The sequence below is a fragment of the Callithrix jacchus genome, chromosome 17 (assembly GCF_049354715.1).
Source record: "Callithrix jacchus isolate 240 chromosome 17, calJac240_pri, whole genome shotgun sequence".
In the NCBI taxonomy this organism is placed as follows: domain Eukaryota; kingdom Metazoa; phylum Chordata; class Mammalia; order Primates; family Cebidae; genus Callithrix; species Callithrix jacchus.
The window spans coordinates 37,031,947-37,051,210 of NC_133518.1; the positions used below are offsets into that span (position 1 = coordinate 37,031,947).

Here is a 19,264-nt window from a genome sequence, read left to right on the forward strand (position 1 = left end):
TTCATGAACAAAACACCAAAAGCATTGGCAACAAAAGCCATAATAGACAAATGGGACCTAATGAAACTCCACAGCTTCTGCACGGCAAAAGAAACAGTCCCTAGAGTGGATCGGCAACCAACAGAATGGGAAAAAATTTTTGCAGTCTACCCATCTGACAAAGGGCTGATATCCAGAATTTACAAAGAACTCAAACAGATTTACAGGAAAAAAACAATCAAGCCCATTCAAAATTGGGCAAAGGATATGAACAGACACTTTACGAAAGAAGACATATATGAGGCCAACAATCATATGAAAAAATGCTCATCATCACTGGTCATCAGAGAGATGCAAATCAAAACCACATTGAGATACCATCTCACGCCAGTTAGAATGGCGATCATTAAAAAATCTGGAGACAACAGATGCTGGAGAGGATGTGGAGTAAAAGGAACACTTTTACACTGTTGGTGGGAGTGTAAATTAGTTCAACCATTGTGGAAGACAGTGTGGCGATTCCTCAAGGCCTTAGAAATAGAAATTCCATTTGACCCAGCAACCCCATTACTGGGTATATATCCAAAGGACTATAAATTGTTCTACTGTAAGGAAACATGCACACGAATGTTCATTGCAGCACTGTTTACAATAGCAAAGACCTGGAATGAACCCAAATGCCCATTGGTGATAGACTTGATTGGGAAAATGTGGCACATATACACCATGGAATATTATGCAGCAATCTAAAATGATGACTTTATGTCGTTTGTAGGGACATGGATGAATCTGGAGAACACCATGCTCAGCAAACTGACACAAGAACAGAAAATGAAATACCGCATATTCTCACTCATAGGCGGGTGATGAAAAATGAGAACACATGGACACAGGGAAGGGAGTACTAAACACTGGGGTCTATTGGGGGGAAAAGGGGAGGGCCAGCGGTGGGGGGGAGCTGGGGAGGGATAGCCTGGGGAGAAATGCCAAATGTGGGTGAAGGGGAGAAAGGAAGCAAAACACAGTGCCATGTGTGTACCTGTGCAACTGTGTTGCATGTTCTGCACATGTACCCCAAAACCTAAAATGCAATAAAAAATTAAATAATAATAATAATAATAATAATAATAATTGGTCACGGCCAGTGCCAGGAAACAGCAGTCTCCTGATAGATAGAAAACAGCTGAAACTGCTGATCAGCAGCTTCCTGATAAGAGCTCAGAAGTTGTGCAAGTGGGCTCAAGCACGTGTATGTGGACAGCTCAACCCAAGCAAAAAATCAAGGAAGAAGTAATGCAAGACCCCAGAAGTATGCCAATGTATAAAACCCTAAGTCAAAGGTCAAACTGCTCTTGATCTCTCAAGTCATTCACATGGCCCTCTTCCAAGTGTACTTTAATTCTAAAGCTTTTAAATAAACTTTCACTTGGGCTCTCAAACTTGCCTTGGTCTCTCCTTTTGCTTTATGCCCTTAGGTAGTATTCTTTCTTTCTTTCTTTCTTTTTTTTTGAGACGGAGTTTCACTCTTGTTACCCAGGCTGGAATGCAATGGCATGATCTCGGCTCACCGCAACCTCCGTCTTTCTTCTGAGGATACAAGAATTGAGGTTGCTGCAGATCCATACAGATGTGCCTCTGGTTACATATTTTACTGCCATGAGAGTGGATACGTTCTGCTGCTAACAATACAGTGTGTAACCTTTTGAGAATGACTTCCTTCACTCAGCACGATGCTTTTGAGATTCACCCAGATTGCTATGGGTATCAGTTGCCACCTCTTTTTAAGGAAAAGTAAATCTACTTGCAAAGCCTGTCTGTGGCCTGCAATTACTTTGAGGTTTTGGTCACTGTAGTTAGCCATGAATGGTAATAATCACTTAGCTCTCTAAGATTGAAGTTTGAGCATAATATATTCACATGCAAAAAAGCCATGGAAATCACTTCATGGAAGTTACTCTCATTTTTCTTCTTTTTATGAAGCTAGCTAATAATTCTTGTTCTGCTAACAAGGTTTTGGGGAAAACAAATTTGATAATAAAATTCAAAAGAATTAGTATGTGTGTGGGTGTTATATGATGTATATAGAAGGCTTTTCTTTACATTTTATTTTAAGTCAATCATTAGTACTTTATTTTCCTGCTATGGTGGTGTTCGTGGTTGGTTAGGATGAAATATTGTTTTTATGTTTTGGATTTTTTTTTTTTTTTTTTTAAGATGGAGTCTTGCTCTGACACCTGGGCTGGAGTGCAGTGACTCAATCTCTGTTCACTGCAACCTCCACCTCCTGGGTTCTGGCAGTTTTGGAGCCTCAGCCTCCTGAGTAGCTGGGACTACAGGTACGCACCACCAAGCCCGGCCAATTTTTGTATTTTCTTTAGTAGAGACGGGGTTTCTCCATGTTGGCCAGGCCGGTCTTGAACTTCTGACCTCAGGTGATCCACCGACCTAGGCCTTCCAAAGTGCTAGGATTATAGGCGCGAGTCACCACACCTGGCTCAAATATTGTTTTTTAAACATTTTCTTACAGAGTCATGCCTATGATTTCTAATTAGATCATGCTATAGTTCATAAACTGAGAGTATATATAAATCAAAATATATAAATATATGAAAATGTTCACAGTTATTACAAGTTTTTGGCTGCTTCAGATACATCGGTCCTAGATTATAATAATGGGTCAACTTTTTAAGTTAAGAGGGAGGTGGCTTGTTTTTTGAAAGAACCTTTCTGCAGGCTTCTACAAGATGACTTCACAGGTCTGGAATTTGTGTTCTTTTGGTATATTTGGTGAAAATAAAAATGTGAATAATTGAAATGCACTAAATATAGCTAAGCTGTGAAAGAATTACATGGGCTGTGGGAGAAAAACACAGGGGCATTGTTAATAGAGCATTTGTTTTGCATCTGGCCAGCTACAGTGATAGAAATAAGCAGAGATAGAGACATATACACCCAGAACACTTAAATACCAAGGCCCAGTTTAGGACCATTTGCATGCTGTTTAGAGAAGGGAGCTATCAAAGCTGTGAGAATTTATCAGAGAAAGGTTTCTTTTCCAGAATTTCTGCAATGTAATGATATACTGTCACAATAAAGGAAATTATTTTAAAGAACAAAATAACGAACGTGGTTTGGGATCAGGTTGACTGTGAGCACAAGGGGTCTGGACTTCATTCCACGTGCAGTGCAGTGTTACTAAAGAGACTGGGCTGCGGAGGCACGTGATGAAAACAGTATTTTATTGAGATTAGCCTGGCAGCAAAATCTTCAGCTAATAGAAACTGGAGCCAGTGGATCTGTCACAAGTGATCAATCCATGTTGCTAGTATAACATGGAGATAAGATCTTACTCTAGGTTAAGAGCAGCCGAAAGTAGGTATGAATACGTGGCTTATAAGAAAGCATCTGTTGCTAGTTTTGGGAGAGTAGTGGAATGCTTTGAACTTGTGAAAAAGTAGGCTACATTTATGATGTTTCAAAGTGTGTTGAAGCTATTTTTAAGAGTGTGTGTGTGTGTGTGTATGCTTCTACCAAAAATGAATTTGAGGTTTTATTTCTATGTTTATGGACTCTTCCAGTCTTACATGAGTCCTTGATTATACCAATGTCTCAAGCTTGTGTGCTGAAGTCTTTTAAAACTGTGAGGATGTGCAGATTCTGCCTATGAATAGATTGGATTTGCCTTTCAGGCTTAGATGCCAATTTGTGCTTAAACCTAGCCACTTATCATGACTAAAGCATGTTACTCTGTTTGAATATTTATTTCAAAATTAATCATACGGAAATCATGCCTCAACTTAGGAATGTTAGAAAAACTGCATTAGTAGACCCAGCCCATATTCTCAACCTTGTAGACTCTTTTAATCTTATGTTACAATATAATCAAGGAAAAGTAGATAGTGATTAGAGGGAAAAGAACATTACTTTTGTTGGTGGTGACAATGTTATGAATTCAAGTGTAAGTTATTATTTGTCCTAATTGAACCTCAGTTTGCTTTAATTGAGACTCTTATTCCTAATAAATACACTTTGGTTATTTGTAGTATGATGTATGCATTACCAGAAATCATAGACACGTTTGGTTTTAAAAGCAATAGCTTGCTTGTAATGACCCACTATCACAGCAAGGATAAATCTTCCTTGTACTTGGGTCTTCAGACCACAGTTGCATTCAAAACAACATGTAGTTTAGGATTCTGAAAGAATGATTCTTTCTGATGGTTTTAACATTAAAGAGGAAAAAAAGCAGTAGAAGAAGGTATTTTGAAACTTAGGGTATGGATATTGAATTAGTTCTAATGGGCTCAACAAATATAAATAAATAGACCAGTGATACTGAGACAAAATGTATGGATATTGGGGTAGATAAAAGCAAATGTACAAAAAACTATAGTTAAAGGCAAGCTATTGAATCAGGGAATCGGAAGTGTGAGAATTTGTAAGGCAATGAAAATTCACCTTTAATTTTAATGAGATCTATCTTACATGGGCTTACATGTGGAATTGCAATTCACAGGATGACCAGCTCGTCCTTTCTTACTTGGGACCTTTGAGGTTTCAGCATTGAAGATCTCATATCCCGAGAAAATCATCACAGGTAACCCTAAATCTTAATATTATTTCTTAAATGACATAAGCATGGATCTGTTTGCTCCTTCACTTCATCTTCCTTTACTTTCTTACCCTCATGGAAGTCACCTATTATCATAACTATCAATCCCACTTATTTTAAATGGCTATTGATGGTTGAAAGCCTTCCAAGTAAAAGAAACAAGAAGCAATGTTTTCATGTAGACATTCACATATATATCATCTACTGTGTTTCATGGGCCAAGAGTTCATATAAAAATTTCTTTATGGCTGGGCACAGTGGCTCAAGCCTGTAATCCCAGCACTTTGGGAGGCCGAGACGGGTGGATCACGAGGTCAAAAGATCAAGACCATCCTGGTCAACATGGTGAAACCCTATCTCTACTAAAAAAAAAATACAAAAAATTAGTGGGGCATGGTGGTGTGTGCCTGGAATCCCAGGTACTCAGGAGGCTGAGGCAGGAGAATTGACTGAACTTAGGAGGTAGAGGTTGCGGTGAGCCGAGATCGCGCCATTGCACTCCAGCCTGGGTAACAAGAGCGAAACTCCATCTCAGAAAAAAAACAACAACAAAAAATTCTTTACATTCTTCTAAGCCATTGAACGAAAATTCTCATTTTGTTATGTTTAATCTGATGTTTAACAGACAACTGTATTTGTAAATTTGAGAGGTGGGGGGTGGGGGAGTTTATTTGCCTAAAATTTATTTTATTTTAATTACAGCACCATTGATATAAAACTTCACATTTAAAAATCTATGTTGTTGGAAACATCTTCAGATATGTCAGAAGTGCTGAAATAGATACAAGCTAGTAGCTTGTCAGTAAAGCAAACAAAAACTGCTGGGTCAGGAGCACAGCTGTTTGTAGAAGGCATTAAATATTTTTTACAGTCTTTCCCGTAGGCCAGTATTTTTATGCATTGATTTATATTTTAATAATGACAGACTCCACTGGCATGAGTATTTCTTTTCCTCAGAAATTAGATAAAAATCATAATTTAGACACAGGATAAAAGGTGGAGAGAATTAGTATTTTGCAGCATTAATTAGCTTACTTGCCCTCACTTATTTCTGATCAAATAAAGGATGCTTAGTGTAGCAGCAAACAGGGCTATGAATATCCTTCAATTGTACAATACGATATTGATGTTTGTAATGCATGTAAATTCAATAGTTTTGCCTTTATTTTTAAAGAATGGTTTTAAATATACTGGTTTTAGATCACTACAGTGACAGTGAACAAAGGAAGCGATTGGATTTAAAATATAACTTTAAAAGGACCACTGTTGAAGGAAATGCTCGAGCTGTGAAAATACTCCTAGAGAATGTGTGATTATGCAAGCTTTCTCTCAGTTTGGTACTCTCATTCCTTCTCTTGTATTTTTCTGTTTTGCATCTTCATTATGAATTGGGGTTGCCAGAAAAAAAAGGTAACCTAAGCAGGTCAGCATTTTATTTTTAAATAATTGTTTGTGTTGTTTTCCAAAGCATGCAACTTCAGTCTCACTCGACCAGCTCCTCTCTAGCCCTATTGCTACCCCTTGCAGCTGCTGCTTTATTCAATTCAACCTGTACACTTTCTCCACTGTTGGCTCCCTGCACTATGTTTCTCACTTTCTTTTTCCACATGGCTGCTTGGTTTGCAGAAGATGCCTTCTTACAGATGTGTTCCCTCCCCTGACAAACAATTACTCCTGTTCTCCCCAGCAGGAGTCCATTAGGATATCATCACGGGTTCTGCTAAGTCATCTCACAATCACAGTTTTGTGCAATCACCTCTCATCTGAGACTCTCTAGGCATATGCCATGCAGGGAAACTAGCAGTCACAAATGGCAGCACCTCCAGGCATATATTATTTGTTATTTTGGTCCAGAAGTGTAACAGATAATGGCTAATACACTAATGTCTGACAGTCTCATTGGACTCTTTGACTGGCATCATTTACAGCAAACTTGGGAAAGACTGAATGGGTGATCATGTGCTAATTGAGAGAGGACAAAAAGAGACATTTTCATATTTCCATAGCAATTACACACAATGTTCTAAAAGACACCTGACAACAATAGTGATTTTTACGAAGTTGTTTTTGTGCAGACTTTCAACATTCTGAGGTTGGAAGAATAAATTGCCAGATACTAATTACCTTCCTGGAAAATAGCCATTTGTATGTTTACTTTTTGTTTTAATTTCACACACCCCACTTATGTGAATCCACAGAGTGAAGACCTATCTGAAATGTACTCCTTTAAAATCAATGAAATACACATGCAATGGAACATACATGGCTTTTTTTCTTAAGGTTTCTCTGACAGCCCTACCTATTAAATCTTCTGGTTTTATAAGTAGCATCTCATAGGAATTTCTGTAAGTCTAAGCTCAAATATTTAATATATTATAAAATAAGTGAATTTTGGCATGATGCCATATTAACACTTAGATTGTTTTTTATTGATTCTTGAGTCTGGCTTACTACTGCACTGGGGTCCAATGTGTGAAATCAAACAATGTACTAACAAGCTAAGACTTCTGGCCGGGCGCGGTGGCTCAAGCCTGTAATCCCAGCACTTTGGGAGGCCGAGGCGGGTGGATCACAAGGTCAAGAGATCGAGACCATCCAGGTCAACATGGTGAAACCCTGTCTCTACTAAATATATAAGAAAAATTAGCTGGGCCTGATGGCGTGTGCCTGTAATCCCAGCTACTTGGGAGGCTGAGGCAGGAGAATTGCCTGATCCCAGGAGGCGGAGGTTGCAGTGAGCCGAGATCGCGCCATTGCACTCCAGCCTGGGTAACAAGAGCAAAACTCCGTCTGGGGGCGGGGGAGGGGAGACTTCTACAGAGTCCCAGAAGGCAAGTGAGGAAGGGGGCGCTGTTTTCCTACTATGAAATTTCACTCATTTGTTCCCTCACTGGTGTGCACAAATTCCTTAATTTCACTTCCTCAGAACTTCAGAATGAAATTTTATCAATTTTGATTCATTGAAGTGAAATTCAGTCAAGATTAGTGTGGACATATGAATTACAGAATTTTGGAGGAAATGTATAGTTTTATTTTTGTCCAGGGCACATAGGTAACTGAACTAAGCACTGAACATACTGTCCCAGTTTGATATGACATGAACATTTAATAAATACTTATGTAATTGAGCTGAATTGGATCCAAGAGCTCTATAGAATCTCCAGTTTAATGAGCAAGTGAAAATTATTTGTAATTGGAAAAGCAGAGTATCAGCCACAACAACCTCAGGCTCTCCTTAAATTGTAACCAGCCACTTGCAATTGGAAAGATGTTCCCAAAGTACTTGAATTCAATGTGTTCTCTCGAGTAGCCAGATAAACATTTCTGTTCAATGTGGCTTGTGTTGTTCACTTGTTCAGTTAAACTAGTCATCCATGCCTTATTTTTTCTCTTCTACTGAGAAGAAAAGAAACAACAACAAAACTGTAGACCTAGTTTTTCTCTCCACCTGGATTTTCACAAATTCTATGTTAGGCAAAGATAATTTGGATTTTTTACTCTCTATTGCACCCCAATTCTCTACTCAACAGATTTACAAGGATAAGAAAAACAGAGTTCCAATTGAGTTGGCTAAATGCTATTGGTGACATAAAAATGCAGAACTGTAGTCCTGTCTTGGTGCATCTCATTTCAACTGTCAAATGTATCCAGCTTCTAAATCCAGTGACTTAGACAGAGCGGGGAGAGAGAGAGAGAGAGAGAGAGAGAGAGAGAGAGAGAGAGAGAGAGAGAGAGAGAGAGCTATGTTCAAAACACGGTATTAGCTGTTACAGGTGGATACAAAACATAGGAAGATAGGTTATCTTTCTTTACGAGGCCCCCAGTATAATGAAAAAGGTAAGGTAACATAGCATACAAATAATTGCACATACCAAACAGTCTGTAAATTACTGTACAGAAATGAAAAGTAAAATGATCCTGAGTTTGATTTCAACTCAGTTTGACCCTGATCATGCCACCTAACTTCCTCAAACCTCAATTTCCATATCTACAAAATAGGCCTAATCATGACAACTTTCTCTTTGTAAAGATTAAGAGTGCAATGCACAAAAAGTACATAATGTGGTGTCTGGCACACAGACAAATGCTCAAAAATAGGATTTATCAGATGGTCTTAATTAAGGATTTCCTGATAAACATGATAAATGAGATAGGCCTTGAAATATGAGGAGTATCACTAGGTTTACCTAGCTAAGGTGGGTAAGAGAACATCCATGTTTGAGATTGCATGCAGAGTTATCATCATTTATCCCTAGCAGATTGTTGGCATGACCACCTACCTGGGCCACCCATCAAAAGCAGAAAGAAGACAGAGTCAAGGGGGACAGAACTTGAAGCTAAGAGAAAGCAGAGTCAAGCTAGACTTCCCTGTTAGGTATTTGCACCAAAAGACAAGGGAAAAGATTTACTCTAGATCTGAGTAATACCACTAGTGATCCAAAGAGATTCACATCAAAAGAAGTCAGAAGAGAATATGGAGGCAGAATTCTAAAGAAGAGATCACAGGAGAACTCAGGGTTAAACTGGGTGTTTCAAGTGTTGAATCAGAAGAGGACAGGAGAAATCAGAATGGGATTTGAGCTCATTCTTTCCAGTTCAATTACATAAGTGTTTACTGAATGTTCATGTTATACCAGTAGTAGACTAGGACACTGGGTTCAGTGATTAGTTCAATTACTTACGTAGTTAGACAAAAATAAATTTCCTGGGAATTTGGAGGAGATAGGAACAGGGAAAGACACACACCTGTTGATCTTCTTGGCCTGTGCCTTGGACAGCTGTTTTGAATATTAGGTGCTACAGAGACAAAGGAAAGATGAAGTCAGCACCATAGATGCCTGGAATTCTGCAAGAGGCTAGATTTGAAATCTTCATCCTCTCCTAGGCTTTGGTTTTAGGAGAAGCACAATATATTCTGCACAGTGTAGAAGTACAGTGCATTTCACAGGTGATATGAGGCCAATACTAAAAGGAAAGAGAAGCATATAATTGAAAATTCAGGGGAAAAGTACATATACTAGTTTGGGAGATGAGTCCACAAAGATATATAGAGGTAATAATGCCAGCTGAAGAGTTATGTTTATTTCAAACATTAAAAAGAAGCTCTTGGATATTATCAAGAAGTGCAAGGAAATAATTAGAACCATGGTTTTTGGAAATTGGACAAGAAGGAAGAGAAACCGGAAAACTAAGACAAAGAAATCAGTGAGGTAGCCGCTAAAAATGAAGCACGAATCTAAGTCAGTGGGAATGGAAATGAAGAGACAGATGTGTGGAGGTAGAACAAACAGTTGTTTATAGTTTATTAGAGTGAAGAAGGAAGGAAAAGAGTCATGTTTTAAGTGATTATAGCAGCTATAAGCAAAGTCTCTAAAGTCAGATGGACTTACTTGCAGTTTTTCTCTGTCTCATTGTTTTAGCATCTGTAAAATATGTGTGTTAATAGTACCTATCCAATAAGGTTGTTGAAAAGATTTACATGGGCAAATGCAAGTAAAATGTGTTGGAAAGTATGTGTTTTATAGTAAATACCAATTGATTCAGAGATATTCTGACAATTCTGGGCTTCTCTCTTTAGAAATACAAAGAGGCATTGGTGCCATGAAGTGAGAAAAGGAGCATGTGAAGAAGTACATCTTTGGAAGTAGAGGAGAGAATGAGTTCCAGAAATCAAATTGTCCAAATTCTCTCCTTGGCCACAGCAGGTGTAGTGTAGGTAACCCTATCAGTTATCCAGTCAATGAGCAAAGAGTATGGAAGAGAGCCAGATAGATTAAGATAGAACCACTTTAGGTCAGGGTGGCAGTGTTAGACTCTGAATGAAGAAAAATCACCTCACTCTCATAAAGAATGTAGCTATAGAGATGTTTTAAGGCCAAGAACAGGGAAGTGGAAGGTGTTACTTTGAATGATTGCCTTTAGAAGCATGATTGATCTGGGGCAGTGGCTGGGAACCTGAAAAGAGTAAGACAGTTTGAAATAATAGCTATAGGAATTGAAATAGTCACCTAGTGATGAATAAAAGAAATGTAAAGTCACCTGCCTGTGGAATCTTTTAGCAAAATGTATTTTCTGACTTCATTTTCCACATGGGTGATAAGTTTTAAAATTTAGATATTTTATGTCAACCATGAAACCCTGAGTTTTTCCCAGATGAACTGAGAATGATTTGAGGTTTTTGAAAAGTATGTGACGTGCACAAAAAAAGGGGTGTGTGTGTGTGTGTGTGTGTGTGTGTTTGTATGTATTGTGTTGTGGGTAGTCATGTGATAGTATAAATAACATCATTATTAGAGTTTAATTAACTTAGAGCTTTTTGAATTTTCACCAGATAATGTCCAAAGGTTTCTAAAAAATTATGCTAAATAATCAAACACATTATGTGTTAATTATTGGACTTTGACAACTACCTATTGATGGTGCTAACTTGAGAAAACTAGTCTCACAATATTATTCTGATTTATCTTTGCCTTATAATGTAGGAAATAGAATAGGAAAGCAGAAAACACTCTGGCTTTCCTTATGCATGTTGATTAAGGCCCAAAAGGGGAAAGAAGACTCAATTCCATGTCACTGTGGTTATTCACACATAGAGTAACTGTTTGGAATTTAGCCTGATTCATATTCTAGGATGGCTTTCAACATCCTGCAGAGTCAGCACTGTTCATTTTGAGGTATTTTCCATCTCCTTTACATGTTTAATTGCTCAGTGACTGGTGGGTTTGTTTCATTCACTATGAGCAGTCTTAAGGCAAAGAGGCAACCAACAGGCACCAGATTATTTTCTTCAATTTCAGCCTGTGGTGTCAGGAGAGGTCCTTGACTTGTGACTGGCATTGAGCCCAGCAACCTGCCAGATCTATTGGAGCCCTCAGTGGGTTTTGAATGGTTCATTTGAGGGAGTTGATATTATCCTACAGGAAAACTGAGTGCCAGCTGGTTATAAAAATGTTCCTTTTTGACTTTCTGTAACATCTCCAATAAACCCATTTTATGAATGGGGAAAGGTAAGTTGATAATGAGTAACTTGGGCTCATAAAAGTCCCCTAAAATAACCCCTCTATTTAACAATATATATGGGTATATTATTTAGATGCTAATGGCTAGGGGTATAAGAGCTCAGTGGACTTGAAACAATGACACGGTATAATAATAATAGAAATAATTTCATAAATACTACCTATGTACCTGGGTATCTACTAACTCTCATAATAATTCTTCATGTTATATACAATTATTCCCATTTTGCAGTTGAGAAAACTGAATCTCAAAGATAAAGCCTCAATAATCACACCTCTAGTAAGTGATAAATTCAACATGCAAACCTACTGCTATCTCATTCTAATATGTTAGTTTGCTTCTCCATAGCAAATAATGGAAAAAGATTATGTGGCTCCAGTTTTATGGACTGGAACCCATACATAGTTTATATAAAATAGTCTGTTCTTCTTCATCATGGTCAGTGTGTATTAAACCCCTTGTAAGGATGCCTGAAAGTGTCAGAACTACAGTGACATAAACATGTACAAAAGCCTAACCCTTAGTAGATAATTTTTCTGACCATATCATTGTGATGTTCCCAAGAGATTAGAAGCACAAGAATTTTAGTTCAAAAGAAGCTATTGTAATTTTCTACTGAGGTTAAATATTTTTAAACATTTTATCTACCAAATTGCCTTTACTCAAATTCAGGAGCCAAGCTTTCTGTTCTTATTGAATTCACCATCATGCCTAGCAAGTAAAAGTGTTCTTGGTAAATTTTAAGATCTGGTTTCCTAACTCCGCTTCTTCCCATATTCACATTTATAGGTTATTTGCTCTAGATTTGCCCCATCTCAGGTGCTGAGATCAATTATATTCCTTTCTAGATGGATTCTGCATGGTTTAGGTTAATAATTAAATGGTTCAATAGCTAGTCAAATCTTTTTCTCTGGCTTTCTAGCTAATATCTTTCTCGGACCATGTACTTGGTTCTAGAGATAGAACTGTTATCTTGTTGATTATGTACAGACCTCTTTCTTAATTTTGACCAACCTCTCCGCCTTATTGGTCCTGTTTCTCACCGACCAACTTGCTTCTGCCAGTTCTCCTGTCTTCAATGCCAAGTCTCATCGTTGTTTCTCAGATACCTGTCATAGTTTTGTAACGTTAATACTCTGCCTACCTACACCCTGTACATCTCCTGTCACATACATCCCTGATTACAAGCACTGCCTAAAGCCCTACTATTGATTCTACCTGAGCACATGTCCTACTCTGGTGGATTTTTTTTTTTTCATCTCTGAGTTTGACCTGAGACAGACCATTTGACCTGGGCTATAATTTTGACATAAATTTTAACTAAAAGATAACCTCTTATTTTAGAAGTTTTTTTCATTATTGAATTACATTTTTCTTTGGAAGAATTGAAGGCAGCTAATTACCCATTTACTGCCAAATGGTTGGAAAAGATGTGGTTACTATTTACCTTAACTTGAAGAAAGGGAACTAGGGAAAAGATGACTATGGCTACTTAGGATCTCTCATGCATGGATATATACACAGTGAAGATGATCAATATAAGAGTTTCCATTAGTATGCTCTTAGATTACCTCTATGTGCTTGCAGTAGGTTAGCCCAATAAGGTCATCAAAATTATATGAATTCAGAATAGAAGGGTATTCCCCAACCATTGATTCAATATTAATGCAGAAACACTTCAACAAATAAGAATCATTTCTTAAGAACTTTCTGTAAAACATACACTATACTGTGTGTAGACCATGTAAAGACCTATCTGTTCTTTACTGTCAAGGGACACACCAATTTGATCTGGTAATGCATGAATTGCACATAGCATTCTATGTTGCATTGCCATTATAACAGACATAATGAAGAATATAGCGAGGAACTTTCATTGATATTAGAAATATGTAACTCAGTAGATACGGTACTTTTTGAAAACTGGCCATCAAGGAAAGGATCACCTTGATTGCCACACCTAGCCTTTACGCCTGACATCTAGTGGCCACTATAAGAATTGCAGTGCAGGCGTTCACAATAGCAAAGACTTGGAACCAACTCAAATCCCCGTCAATGATAGACTGGAAAAAGAAAATGTGGCACATATACATCATGGAACACGATGCAGCCATAAAAAAGAATGAGTTCATATCCTTTGCAGGGACATGGATGAAACTGGAAACCATCATTCTCAGCAAACTGACACAAGAACAGAAAACAAAAAACCGTATGTTCTCACTCACTCATGAGTGTTGAACAATCAGAACACACGGACACAGGGAGGGGAACATCAAACACTGGGTCCAGGGGATTGATGGTTAGGGGATGAATAGCAGAGGGTGGGGGAATTGGTGAAGGATAGCTTTTGGGGAAATATCTAATGTAGATGATGGGGTGATGGATGCAACAAACCACCATCATGGCACATGTATACCTGTGTAACAAACCTGCATGATCTGCACATGAACCCCAGAACTTAATGTATAATAAATAAATTTTTAAAAATTGCAGTTCAGGCATATACACCATGGAATACTATGCAGCCATATAAAAGGATGAGTTCATGTCCTTTGCAAAGACATGGATGAAGCTGGAAACCAGCATTCTCAGCAAACTAACACAGGAACAAAAAAACAAAAAACAGCATGTTCTCACTTATAAGTGGGAGTTGAACAACGAGAACACATGGACACAGGAAGGAGAATATCACACACTGAGGCCTCTTAGGGGTGGTTGCTAGGAGAAGGATAGCATTAGACAAAATACCTAATATAGATGACAGGTTGATAGGTGCAGCAAACCAACATGGCACATGTATACCTGTGTAACAAACCTGCACGTTCTGCACATGTATCCCAGAACTGAAAGTATGTTTAAAAAAAAAAAAAGCATTGCAGTGCAGGGTACCAGATAACTATTGCCTGATAAAGGCCACATGAAGGATCTGAGGTAGTTGAAATGAAAAATGAATTCCCACCAGCTTTCTCTCTCGCAGTCCTGAATCTACAATATATGTCCATCTTTTAAGTGCATCTTCAAAATATGATCCAAAATAATCACTTAATTTTAGAGATAGAGGCCCACATACCATTTTCACTTAACAATATTCTAATTATTGGGTATGAAAAAATATAAAGAAAAGCAAAATTTTAAATGTTGTGACTTTAATGAGCACTTTCTGTAGAATTAACTTATTGGAAAGAGAAATTGCCTCATGTTTACATTGATTACATTTTGTCATGTTTTCTTCTTTGAAAAAGGGAGGGGGATGATAATACTCATTTATTCGTAGGCTTTACTTATGTCTTTACTTTTAAAACAGTGAAGGTTATAACATAACTTTAAGCTTTCTGGGGGAATTTAAACAGTTCATTCATGTAAATAATTTTGAACAGTGCCTGGGATATAGTAAGTCCAAATGGTATTTGCTATTTTTTTATTTGGGGTTTTATGATGATAATAAGCATTACATAGTTTTGAATATATGCACATTTGTGGCCTTATTATCTTGGAGAAGTATTGTTTCCTCCTCATATTAAAGACTACCTATTTGGAGACTTCAAATATTATATGTGATATAGTCATAGGGATTCGAAGTTGAAGGGACAGTCTCTAGTCCGGCTCTCTCCTTTATGTATGAGGAAATATTACTAGAGATGGTTACACAACTTTTCAAAGGTTATACAGATAGTTAAGAATGCACCTAAAATCTGGGTTTTTAGATCAAGTTTAATCTTGATTAAATCTTGGTTTAATCTACCAGCACCATGTGTCTCATTTTTATCTTCAAGCTAATGATGACAAATAAATTTTCACTCACAAAGAGACTGTCTATTTTCATACATGGCTATGGATTTATACTATACAATTATAATGAAAAGGTTTAATATATTTCTACATTTTGAAAAAATATTATAATTTTGAGAGTATTAAAAAGCAATTCTTTTCACTGTTGGAAATAGTAATATAGGTAAACAAAAAGATTAAAACATAGCCATAATCCCATTGTTCAAATATACATACACATATACACACACACATAATATACACATACATATTTATTATGTCTATGTATGTCCTTCTGTACTGTTCTATAAACAAGTACATATATGTTTCAACTAAAAGTTAGATTTAAACTGCACAGTTTTTGTAATTTGTGTTGTTCATTTAGGTTATAGCATATTTCTCTACTAAAATTTATCTATGACATAGTTTTTGTTGGCTGAATTTTATTTTATACTTTTACCAAAATGGTTTAATTAATTCTACTTTGACATCATATTAATGATGAAAAAGGAAAGTTAGGCAGTTGCTTAATAGCAGGGGGCAATTGAGAGTAAGAGAAAAAATTGGTAGTGTGCTGTTTCTTTCCTCATTCTTAGGTCATTATGTGCCAGCAAAGGGCATCAGATGATTAAAGGAAGACATCCCTAGATAACAGTGTATTTACTTGGGTCCTGATGGGAGAAGAAGTGGAGTGTTCAGTTGATGAAACATCAAATAATAAACTTGGAAACATGGATTCTGTAAATGGCAACAAGTGGAGTACATTATGGAGTTCAAATGACTGAGGATAAAATATCCAAGAGAGAGCCTTTGGTCAAAGAGAGTAAGACTCCAAGCCTTCTAAGACATAGAGTAGACCTATGCATCACTGAGTTTGGACACGGTTCTTGGTTTATATATGCCTTTATAAATTTAATATTGGGTTATAAATGTATGTGTTTGAAATATGCATGCATATCCCTTTCTATAATTGTTTTCTGAGACTCCAGCAAAGAGTGACTGACATATATTCCCAAGTGTTGGGGGCTGGGGACAATGCTACTAGCACATAAGCTACTCTAAGAGAGTGACTTATCTAAGGTCTCATGACAGAACGTTCTGCATAGGTTGGAACTCTAAATGTAAAGAGTTCACAAAATTTCCAGTCTATAAGAGAAGAACAGATAACAATGTAAAGTTATATGGGAATATGAAGGAGTCAAGTCAGAGCTACATTATTTCTTGTCTTTCTTTGAACCTAATTTTTTCATTTCCATCCATCACAGTTTTATAGTTGAACAAAAACATCTGTATGAAGGATATTTGGAAGTTTCCCAACTCATACTGTGGTTTCCTTTCTTGCATGCACTTCTAGAGCTGTGTGTGAACTCTTTTGAATCCAACATCCAAAACATATATACAACATGTATATATTTTCTTTATAAGATGTGTTATCACCTAGTAGTGCACTCCTTACTTCTTTTTTGCAATACTAATAGCACATTATTGAGAACACTAGTAATGCTTCTTGGATCCTGCTGGGTGTAACCACAGGGTCTGCCTTTGCTCCTCGTATCTGTCTTGTGTACAGCCTGTCACAGTGCGAGTGAACAGGGAAGCCAAGTGCCAAAGGCCCTATTTGGGGACAGGTTCATTGTGAATGTCCTGCCAACCATGCTGGTCTTTAGGAATTAGAGCACGGGTGGACTGTCAGGTCTGCGCCTAGCATGCTGACAGGTGGAAAGCACTGGAGAAGAATTGGCAGTTTGTATCTTTCAGGAGGCAAAGGCATGAAGTGCCTTATTCTCTTAGGTGGGGGCACTTTCTATTTCTAAAAGACCAAGGTAGAAATAATAATAATCCTGAACAGAATACTATAGTTTACCCACCTCTGACATTCTTCTTTGAGTTTCAAATTCAAATTTGTCTTTTGTTGTCTGAGAATAAAATTCCATGACTATTTTATAGAAATATACAATAAATCACAGCTACAGATTAGCTATACCAACTAATTGGGACATTTACTTTTTTGAAAAAGCTCACTTGCCCTTCATCATTTCTCAGACCAGATAAAGACAGACAGCGCTTCAAAAACAGCACTATTGAAATAGTATTCACACCTTTCCACTAGATAGTTCACACACTTTAATTCCTGCTAAAAAGAAAAAATCTTAATTAAGTTGCATGATTTATTAGCTCATGTTAGATGTTGAGAAAAGCGATTTGGAAAACCTGTGCATTCTGTGTAAGATCAAGCCAGCTGTCTCTGAGTAAAGACTTTTGGTCTTGTGCAAATTTTGCAAATTACTGAATTGCTAATGGGCTCCTTGTTGGATGTTCTTATACTCTTAATAGACTCTACATCACTTGTAGAAAAAAGTGGTGTTCTAAAGGAAGAAAAGGTAATGGCTATATCATTAAACAAATTAACAGAGTCAATAATGATATTTTATTTGATGCTAACAGATTCTGCTACATTTTTATAACAATCTGTAAAGGTATTTTATAACAGTCTACTTCTAATTTTACTTTCTCTGAAACCAATTGTCAAATATATTTATTTCCATGCATTCAGACCTTTTACAAAGACACATCTTCTGTGATCGCCTTTAAGAACACAACCTTAATTCAGACTTTCTACACTGTCTGGTTTATGGTGATATTAAACTGAGGTGATTTTATTTATTGAAATCAATATGGGGAAAACTCACTGGTCTATAATTTAAGATTATTTGACTGCTCACTGGCAAATGATTAGGTAGCACAATCATTTACTGGGCCTCAATCTGCAGTTTTTTGAAATTCTTTTACATACTCTATGATAGAAGAGAGTAGAGAAATGAGAGAAAAATAGCAGCAAGTACCAGACAACTGAGCCATTTTGAAATTTTTTAGTTACATGTATAAGTTAAAATGCCTTCAGAGAGATTGGGAGAAAGCTGACTACCAGAATCATTCAAAATATTTCATATTTGTGTATAGACACACACAGACACACGTGTGTGCATGCACACGCACTCACACACACATACACACATTTCTGGTAATGAACTCATCAGGGAGCTCCTCCCTAATTTAGGCTCAAGCTTGCAAAGAAGTCAATTGTTTTTTTCTTTTTCCTGACATTATTACATCAAAACAGTATCCAGGCATTAGACAGTATTTATTAGCTTGTAAGGCCAGAGATAATGATCCCATTCAATCAGAACACATGAATAATTCAATAGTCCCAACTTCACATAATTTCTGGCTCTACTTTTAAAACCAGAAAAAGAACCATTTGTATCATTTATTTATTTTTGGATACAATGGGTAAAAGATAAAGGAGAATTCAGTGTGTGTGTGTGTGTGTGTGTGTGTGTGTGTGTGTATGCGTTTCCAAGAAAGAGAGCCTCTTGGCCCTTTCATTTCAAATTGGTTAAAGACAGTGCCAAAAAAACATGTATATGTACATAAATATGAAAAAGCATGATTTTACTAGGGGCACATACAGTAATTACCTCTATGAATTATTTCTACATAAATTTGTTGAGGGTATTTTAATCACTCTAAATGGTTTCATATTATTTTACACACTACTGCTAGGAAACAATTATAGTTTCTGCAAGACCATTGAAGCTATAATTTCAGGGGTCATTTCTGCAATGTGCAATTTGAAAAGTACATTTGAAAGAGGATGAACTGTTTTAAACACCAAGGAGAAGTTGAAATAATCTTATGACAGAAAATATTACTGTTTCTCATTTTCTAACATGAACAATGAGAAACAATGGACAAGAGCACCAGTTTTCCCTCTAAAGCAGCTCTGTACTGTAGAACTTTCTACAATGTATAATATCAAGACATTCCAATATGGAAGTCATTAGCCACATGTGGCTATTGAACACTTGAAATGTGGCTACTGCC

At 37.0% G+C, this 19,264-nt stretch overlaps 1 long non-coding RNA gene across 1 annotated transcript in view; it reads left to right on the forward strand.

Annotated features, from left to right (window-relative positions):
* LOC108588829 (uncharacterized) overlaps positions 1-19,264 on the forward strand; it is a 147,495-nt gene that overhangs the window by 50,335 nt on the left and 77,896 nt on the right. The window contains exon 2 of the long non-coding RNA XR_004735951.3: positions 4,496-4,576. This is a non-coding gene — a long non-coding RNA (uncharacterized LOC108588829). The remainder of the gene's footprint in view (positions 1-4,495; positions 4,577-19,264) is intronic.